This window comes from Zeus faber (genome assembly GCF_960531495.2).
Source record: "Zeus faber genome assembly, chromosome: 11".
Taxonomy (NCBI): Eukaryota; Metazoa; Chordata; class Actinopteri; order Zeiformes; family Zeidae; genus Zeus; species Zeus faber.
The window spans coordinates 7,399,812-7,407,825 of NC_137205.1; positions in this window are offsets into that span (position 1 = coordinate 7,399,812).

An 8,014-nucleotide genomic window follows, 5' to 3' on the forward strand; every position below is an offset into this window, starting at 1 on the left:
GTATGAGTTTACAGTGAATAATAATAATAATAACATTTTTATTATTATTATTATTATTTTATTATTATTATAATAATGATAATAGTAATGATAATAACAATGATGAAATTAATAACGATAATAATACTGTCAACAATAATGTTCTTTCACGGGCAACATCAACAATTGGACAAATAATTATGCAAAGCCTAATCACTGTCAGGAAACGAAAAGAAGCACATCAGGGGACAGAAATAAAATACATGTTTGGTAGAAAAATACAGACATTTCCCATGTTTGCATATATCCCAAGATATCTTTTCTCGCCGCCCAATAACCTGACAGAGAACAAAAATAAGGAGGATTGTTTTTTTGTTCTTTCTTCTAAGCCTGAAGAGAAGCATCCCCCATTCTTACCATTCACAAATAAGTTAAAGTCGTCTTTTTAAAGTTTCCATGCATTAGGATTCATCAATTCATAACCCAAACAATAGGATAGAAAAACGCAAGAGCAAGGGATGCAAGAAGAGGGAGCTTCTTCCTCCGAGTGGGAAGAGGGGGAGATGAAAAGATGGAGAAGCGCAGGCGGTGACGTGTGGAGAGACGAGGTGTGTGTATGTGTGTGTGTGTGTGTGTGTGTGTGTGTGTGTGGCCGCAGGCCAGGCGGGGCGGGGCCTTTTCCCTGCTGTGTTTTGATATGTTTTCACTCAATGGGGATTCAAGTAAAGTCGCACTATCGGTTGCGTTTCACGATCGCAGTCGCAGACGTTTGGCTCAGATCACTGTCCCTGCGTGACCCCAGAGAGCCTTCCCACCCCTCCATCTCTTTTCCTCCTTTACCCAGCTTTCTCTCTGTTTTTTTCGGCATCCCACGAACAGAGGAAAGCGCACTGGAAATCTGTGCTGGGAAAGTCAAACTCCAAACTCCAATCCATGAGCGTCAGCCCAGAGGTCCGACTGATCACGAGCGGTTCAGTACGTGGGTGGCGCAAAAACATGGCACTGGAACATGGGCCTTTCAGCTCTCACCTCTATTTGGACTCTCTTCCTCTATTTGGATAGCCAATTAACTTCCCTGTGTATTGGGAGGAGGGAACGAATGATGGGATGGAAAGGAATGGGGAAAGGTGTTTGTGCAACATGGGGAGAGAGAGAGAGAGAGAGAGAGAGAGAGAGAGAGAGAGAGAGAGAGAGAGATCCCTGCAGGAGGGGATTCTCGGAAAAGTAAAATAATCCGAGGCTCTCGGATTAGTGTTAGTGCTCCATGGCTGTGGGGGGCTTCCGAGATAATTCTGACATTTGTCTCTTAACATGTATTTTATATTTTCTGACGGTTAAGGGATGGGTTTGTTGCCATTCGGAAGCTCCCCAGCCCGGTGCGGGTGCTGGATTGCATTTGAGAAGCACATCGATAGCACGGTGGTACAGTGGGAAACAGTTGCATAGGCCATTTCTTTGTCCGTATAAGAACTGCGAGATCTCAATACAAAAGCAATTATGGAAGTTGTTAATATAGCGCTGTTGTTAATCTCAGTCGATATCATCACCTGTCATTCATTGTGTAAATAAAATGGATACATCACATGTCATATCTGATAAGACAAGAGAAGAGAAAATAAAATCAGAGTGATAAAAATGAAAATGTTTTTATATATATAGGTATTCGGTCTGTGTACAAATACAGTGCGCAGTACTGAGTTTAGTTGTTGACATTTTTCAAGCTCATTTAATGTAGTGGTTTAAATTTTCAGCACTCAATAAAGCCAGATAAAAAAAAAAATCAGTTGTACCCAACAGCAAGCCCATATTTTTTGGATAATTTTGGCCGGTTTAGAAGTTAAACAATAGTCAATACAATATATTGGGGGCGGGGCTGTGAAGGTGTGGCCCTGGCCCAAAACCTAATGGCATCTGCTTTAACTAGCTCAAAACAGCCTTTTCTGGCAGTTTTGAGCACACCAGCTCGAAAACAACAGTACCCCAACACTCGTCTGAACTCGAATCTCCGAGTTGTTTCGCTTTCACTCCAACAAACGGCATTTCCATAGCGAGCGGTATATTCTGAATATATATTGCCCCTGAGATGAATCCTGTTTGTCTCCCTGCTGTGGAAAAGACCGAACTCCCTCCCTCCGAGGAGCTCATACAGGAAAAAGGAGATGATTTTTTTTTTTTTTTCGGCTGAGGAATAAATTAATATTTCAAACACGAAGGGACAACACATTTGACTGACATGGTTGCTTGTCGAAAATCTAGAAGCAAATCATGACACCTTTCAAAAGATAATAGTCTTTGGTTGATAATAGGATAACTCTTTGACTGACCCAATTCAATACACTTTCATAGATGGTAATGCTTTCATATAATGTAAAAAGTTGAGCAAATACGTTTTTGATGACTATTCAGAACGATAAAATAATACATAACTACAGATTCAGCCGCCTAGAATGGTCCTTGACAGGCTCGTGACAGGTTCATGCTTATCTGGATGGAATGAATGGATATATCCGGCTGGCAGCTGACTTGCAGCCAGCTGGGGGCGGCCATTCTGGGTGGCTGGTACGTGTATCTTTAGGCTCTGTACATTGCACATGAAAAAAAAATAATTGCACATGAAAGTCACTTGTTTTCTTGGGGATTTGGGTTGTGTTTAGCCCTGGTAAGGCAGGCTAATATATAACATATGGCATTTCTGTAGACAGCAGCTTGGGTTTGAGGTTTTGAGGGAAGAATCACAGGCTTGTGTTCGTCGACCGAGCTGAAATGATACGTTTTAAATGCGCCTTGTGCCCCACTCTGATCAAAACAGATGGACTTTCTTGTTCCGTTCAGCTGTCCGCGCCGCAAGCCAGACGATGTCGAACCCCGGCCCTGCCCTGCTCCGTCCCCCTCCACCCCCACCCCCATCCCACTGTAGGCGCTATTGCTATGCAGTGATGGTTAGCCAGTCTTTACTCTTGATAGCTAGTTAGCCCTTGTTATGGCACAAACTGTTGAGCCAAGGAAAATTTGAAAGCAAAGATGTCCACTGTCGACGGTGTGCTACACGGTGTGCTACATGGCTAAGTGCGTTGAAACACATGCTAGCAAAAAGGCTCTTCTTGAGCCCCTGGGGCTCTCGCATGGCACGGGTGCTACCGTTCATCCGCACAAGCTGATCTGGTTGACCAGCCTTACAGCGTACGTCTGGACCTTCTGTGGCAATGGGATGTTGTTTGCTATTAGATAAATCAGCTTGGATTACTAGGAGGGAAGCTATATCTTGGTGTGTTGCTTTGCTCGATCGCAACACCAGTCAATGCTTGGTGATTCCGTTAAACTTGTGTCGCATTGGCTAACTTGTGGCTACATAAAGGCAACCGATGCACATTTGAGAATTAATCATCTTGGCGCTACAGTACACTCTCAAAACCACACTGAAACCTTTCAAAGTGACATATGCCTTTGGCCAAACCCGGGGCAAAGGGTCTTTTGGCAAAAGGAGCAAAAAGTCTCATGACAGCCGATTCAAGGGAAGAAGCAAGAATGCCGAGTTGCACCTAATGGGGCAATGATTAATGCCAGAGATCCTTCGGGGCATTTTCATTTACGGTATTGCACAGATAGATAACAGATGTCGGGGAAAGGTAATGCTACACCCTAAGTTCACTACTGGGCAAAACGCATGCAACGTCAATGAATGAGCGCCTGCCGCGTTCATTGTGATTCATTTCTGTCTTTGTCTCTCTCATGACGTATTTTGCGAGGAAACGGCTCAGCAACACTGTAGATTAAAAGCTGAAGAACATCTAAACGAGTGAAGGTCACACGCCCATCCAATGCTAGTTCTGGCGTTGTGACGCATCAGCTCCTTGTCGATGATGCAGCCCTCTTGCACCAGTTCCCTGAGGAGGTTGAAGGAACCTGCCCTAAAACGTTAGCTACAAAAAAAAAGAAGAACTTCTGTCCTTAAGCTCCCTCCCCCGGTGACGCCGTCTTGACCTCCTAACCCCCCCGCCCCCCCAGCCCCCACCCCAAGACTTTTTTTCACCTTTTCGAGTTCTATGTCTGAGAACCTTTGAAACGCCGGTCGGAGGTGTATCAGGAAGGAAGGTCAAGGAAGAGCCTTGGAAAGGAAAATGGGACGGAGCTTCGCAAAAAGGGGAATGGCGGGGTTCAGTGACGGAGTGACGTGTCAGTAGTAGCAGACAGCCAAGCTTAGTGCGACTGGAACGACAAAATGATCATGAAAAAAAAATTCCTCGGAATTGGGGAAAGGACAGTCCCCAGCGAATGTGAGGCTGGGATGGATGCAAGACGCCCCAACCGAGGAAGCATGTGTGTGTGTGTGTGTGGGGGGGGGGGGGGGGGGGGTGTTGGTGGAGGACGATGAAGAGAAAGCATCATAGCAGCCGGGCGTTAGAACAGGTCTTGGGGGTGTAGTGGGTGGGGTCCTCTTGTCATAGACCCCCGGGGGGGAGGAAGAATCTGCTTTTTTGGGGCGGGGAGGGATATAGAACCTCTTCTTGTGTTTTATTTGTTTATTTTTAAAGCTAAAAAGCTTTCTGTTTTTCTTTTCGCACGCAACATAAATAGTTCTGTTTCTTCCGGCCCTGACTCGTGGGGGGAGGGGGGGGGGGCGCCTGGGGGACCTGAAAGGGGTCTTGCAGAGCAAAGAGTCATGCAGAATATTCATGCTGGTAAACAATGTCATAAAAATGCATTTCCCCACTCTAAAATGTCGCGTTATTTTTGTCCCTGGAACAGTTTTTGTGTTTTGTTTATTTTTTTAATGTTTATTTATTTTTTATTTTTTAATCAAAGTTCTGTCAGGTGCACGTTTTTTGTTTTGTGTGTTTCTTTGTTTTTGTTGGTCTGGGACCACCCCCCCGCCCCTCTCCCATGCTCCCTTCTTCCCCATCGCCAAGGTGAAGATAGAGCCTCCTCATCCTTGCCCTCCCTCCCTCCCTTCCTTCCTTCCTCCCTCCCTCCTTCCCTTCCTTCCTTCCTTCCTTTCTTCTGGGAAAAACGCTGTTTTTTCCACATTAGCAGCCATTTTGGACAATGAACGAACCGGGAGCCTCAACGACGACGGCGATGACCTCGCGGGCGACGCGACGGGATGATCTCTTTTGCTTTCTCTCTCTCTCTCTCTTCCTCCCTTTCTCTGCATTTTTCTACGAATGCCATCACACATTAAAAAAAAAACAAGATAATAATCCATTGGGTGTTTTTTTTTCTCATTTTTTTTTCTAACTGTTTCTTTTGTTTTAACTCATTTTGGTCATGCCATGCAGTTTTGCTTCAGTGGAGGGGCAGCGAGATGCTGAAATGCAGGGAGGGAGTGGAAGACGCTTGGATGACACAGAGAGAGAGAGAGAGAGAGAGAGAGAGGGAGAGAGAGAGAGAGCTATATACTCTAGGGGAATGGGAGCTGAGCGTCAGGTAAGTCAAGGGGCAGATTCTTTCGTTCACCCCTTCTTCTTTGTTTTGCAGTTAGTTTGTTTTTCTTTTCAGAGAGTTCCTGTTTACTCTCTCTCTCTCACAAGAAACCGAGACTGAAACACGGAGTCCTTTCCGTCTGCCACTCTTCAGGTGGATTGGATCACGAGGGGAAGTCGGGGGGGCTCGTCGAGGTCCGAGAAGGGTCTTTGAAATGGCAAAGAAGTGACCAGGCGGTCAAACTGTGGCGGTCAAGACGTCACAAATCGTCCAAAGTAAATGTTGATTAAATGAAATTCCTGATATGTATGTACAGACTTCTGTCTGCAATGCCGTGAAAAAGTCCTACGGCTCAGATGAATTTACAACCAGCGATGCACACACTGAGATAATAGCTTGCCCGGCCGGCTCGGGAAACGAGCCTCATTCAGGCCTGAATCAAACTGGGGGTCGAGAGTGGAGACCAATGGCACCAGGTTGGATCGTTCCACACCTTGCATAGCGTTTTGGGCAACACAACTGTCTAATTGAAAGAAAAAAAGAGAGAGAGAGAGAGAGAAAGCAACTGAAAGCAACTACTTTCAACTCTTGGGTGTGACGTTCGCAGAGGGGGGCTTTGGCGGTTTCTTCACGAGGATCTAGGGTGTTATTTTGTTGTGCAAATGGAGTCATGTCCCATGTCCCATTGACGTTTTCACATGCTCATGTAGTGAAATGGAGCGTGCGTCGCCCTACGTAATTCCATTCTTCGTTATTAATTCGACGTTGTGGGCAATTTCCAGGTCAGAGGTCCCAGATGGGATGGACTTCCAAGTTCCCCTTTTGTCTCAGTGTAGGCAGAGGTTGGGAGAGAATAGAAATAAAAATAATTAACCAATGGGATCTATTTCACCCCGGCTCCATAGCTCTCATCCCTCCCAGAGTCTTTTGCTTAGTTCTCTCCCTTCTTCTTCTTCTTCACCGCCTTCTTCTTCTTCTTCCTCCTCCTCCTCCGCCGCTCTTGACTTGTCAAACCACAGCTGTGCCGGTCCAGTAGGGGGAGCTGCGGAGTTGTTGCGTGCGAGATGTCTTTTGAGTTTGAGTTTGCCTACCTCTTCGCGTGGCGAGGGGCAGGGTTTTAGAAACTCAAAACTGAAAGAAAAGGGGGGAAAAAAAGAGAAGATAAGGATTAGCCAGGATTACATTTTTCCATGTGGGGAGTCGTGATGAATCGTAACGTGCGAAGTGTGCTCTAGAGAAGTCCAAACTCCGATTTATTTTGGGTTCCACATTTAATGGCCGAGTTGCAAGGATTCTAGCGCCGGTTGGAGTTGACGTTTAATCAAGGTCCAATCGGCTACTAGTATTACTTGTTATTTTCCCGATCTCATCTTGAGGTAGCAGGAACAGCATTTCTTATGAGAAAATTAAAAACAAGTACAAATTGAGTCTTTGGCCAATTGGCTGAATCACAACGATACTTATATCTTCCCTTAAATGTTGTATGGACTCTTGCAAACACACCCTGTGGTGTTTTAGGGGATGCCTAACAGCCACAATGGCTGTTCACCTGAACGGCAGGTAAACGTTCCTATTGGTGAGAGCTGAGGTCAAAGCAAACTTAATACGTCAAGAAATTATGAAACACAACACCCAAGCAAACTAGTAAGTTTGTCAAAAAAGGTCGCTCAGACCGCATGCAAGTACATCAAATGCCACAAGACAGCAGAGTGTTTAAAGTGTTATACGCACCCACAGACATACAGTGTATGCTGTCTCACATGTTCATAAGCTCGCTTTTAGCGGCATGCGTGCGAGGACGCCCGCTCGCCTACTCACTCACACTCGCACACGCACGCACGCACACACACACACACACACACACACACACACACACACACACAATTTTACATTAAAGCGGGAGATTTGAGTCCATGGGGGCTGCTGCGTCCCCTTTCATAACACAGCCTGATTGAGCGATTGGCCGACGAGACCAAGCGACATGAAGGTCGCGATCTCAGAAATCTCAAACGAGAACGCCACTACGGACGTCAAAGGTCAAAGTTCAAGGGTCGGGGGAAGTATTGTGGGAAGGTTGAAGTTTGGAGGTTGTTGGGGGGGGGGGGGGGGGGGGTGGGCTGCAACCCACCAGGACTTAAGCCAAAACTGCAGACCAAAGAGCTGAGAGAGCGTCAGCGTCTCAGTTGGTGTGCTCTCGAGCGTGTCAGACAGCAGTTGCAAATAATCCCAGTGTTTGTAAGTTGTTTTGGCGGCATCAGGGGGGCGAGATTTGCGTTCCAGATGTCGGTCAAAGGTTCAAATTTGGCCCCAAAGCCCCGCCCACTTCCGTTGGCGACAACACGGTTGAAAAAGTACTTGCAAGTGCTATGTGACCCAGGCAGAGCACACACACGCACACTACACAGAAGAAACAATAAGTAGTACTGCGGGTAAACACAGCGTGGCACGGAAAACATAAAACACACAAACATACGGGAAAAATGTCACGGGAAACACAGGCAGCGGGACACGACACAGCAAGCGACAGAGGAACAGAGAGCAGCAGTTCTTACATGAAGCCAGATAGGGATTCACTTCTCTCCTTCCTCCTCACCAAACTTTATGTATTTGCGCT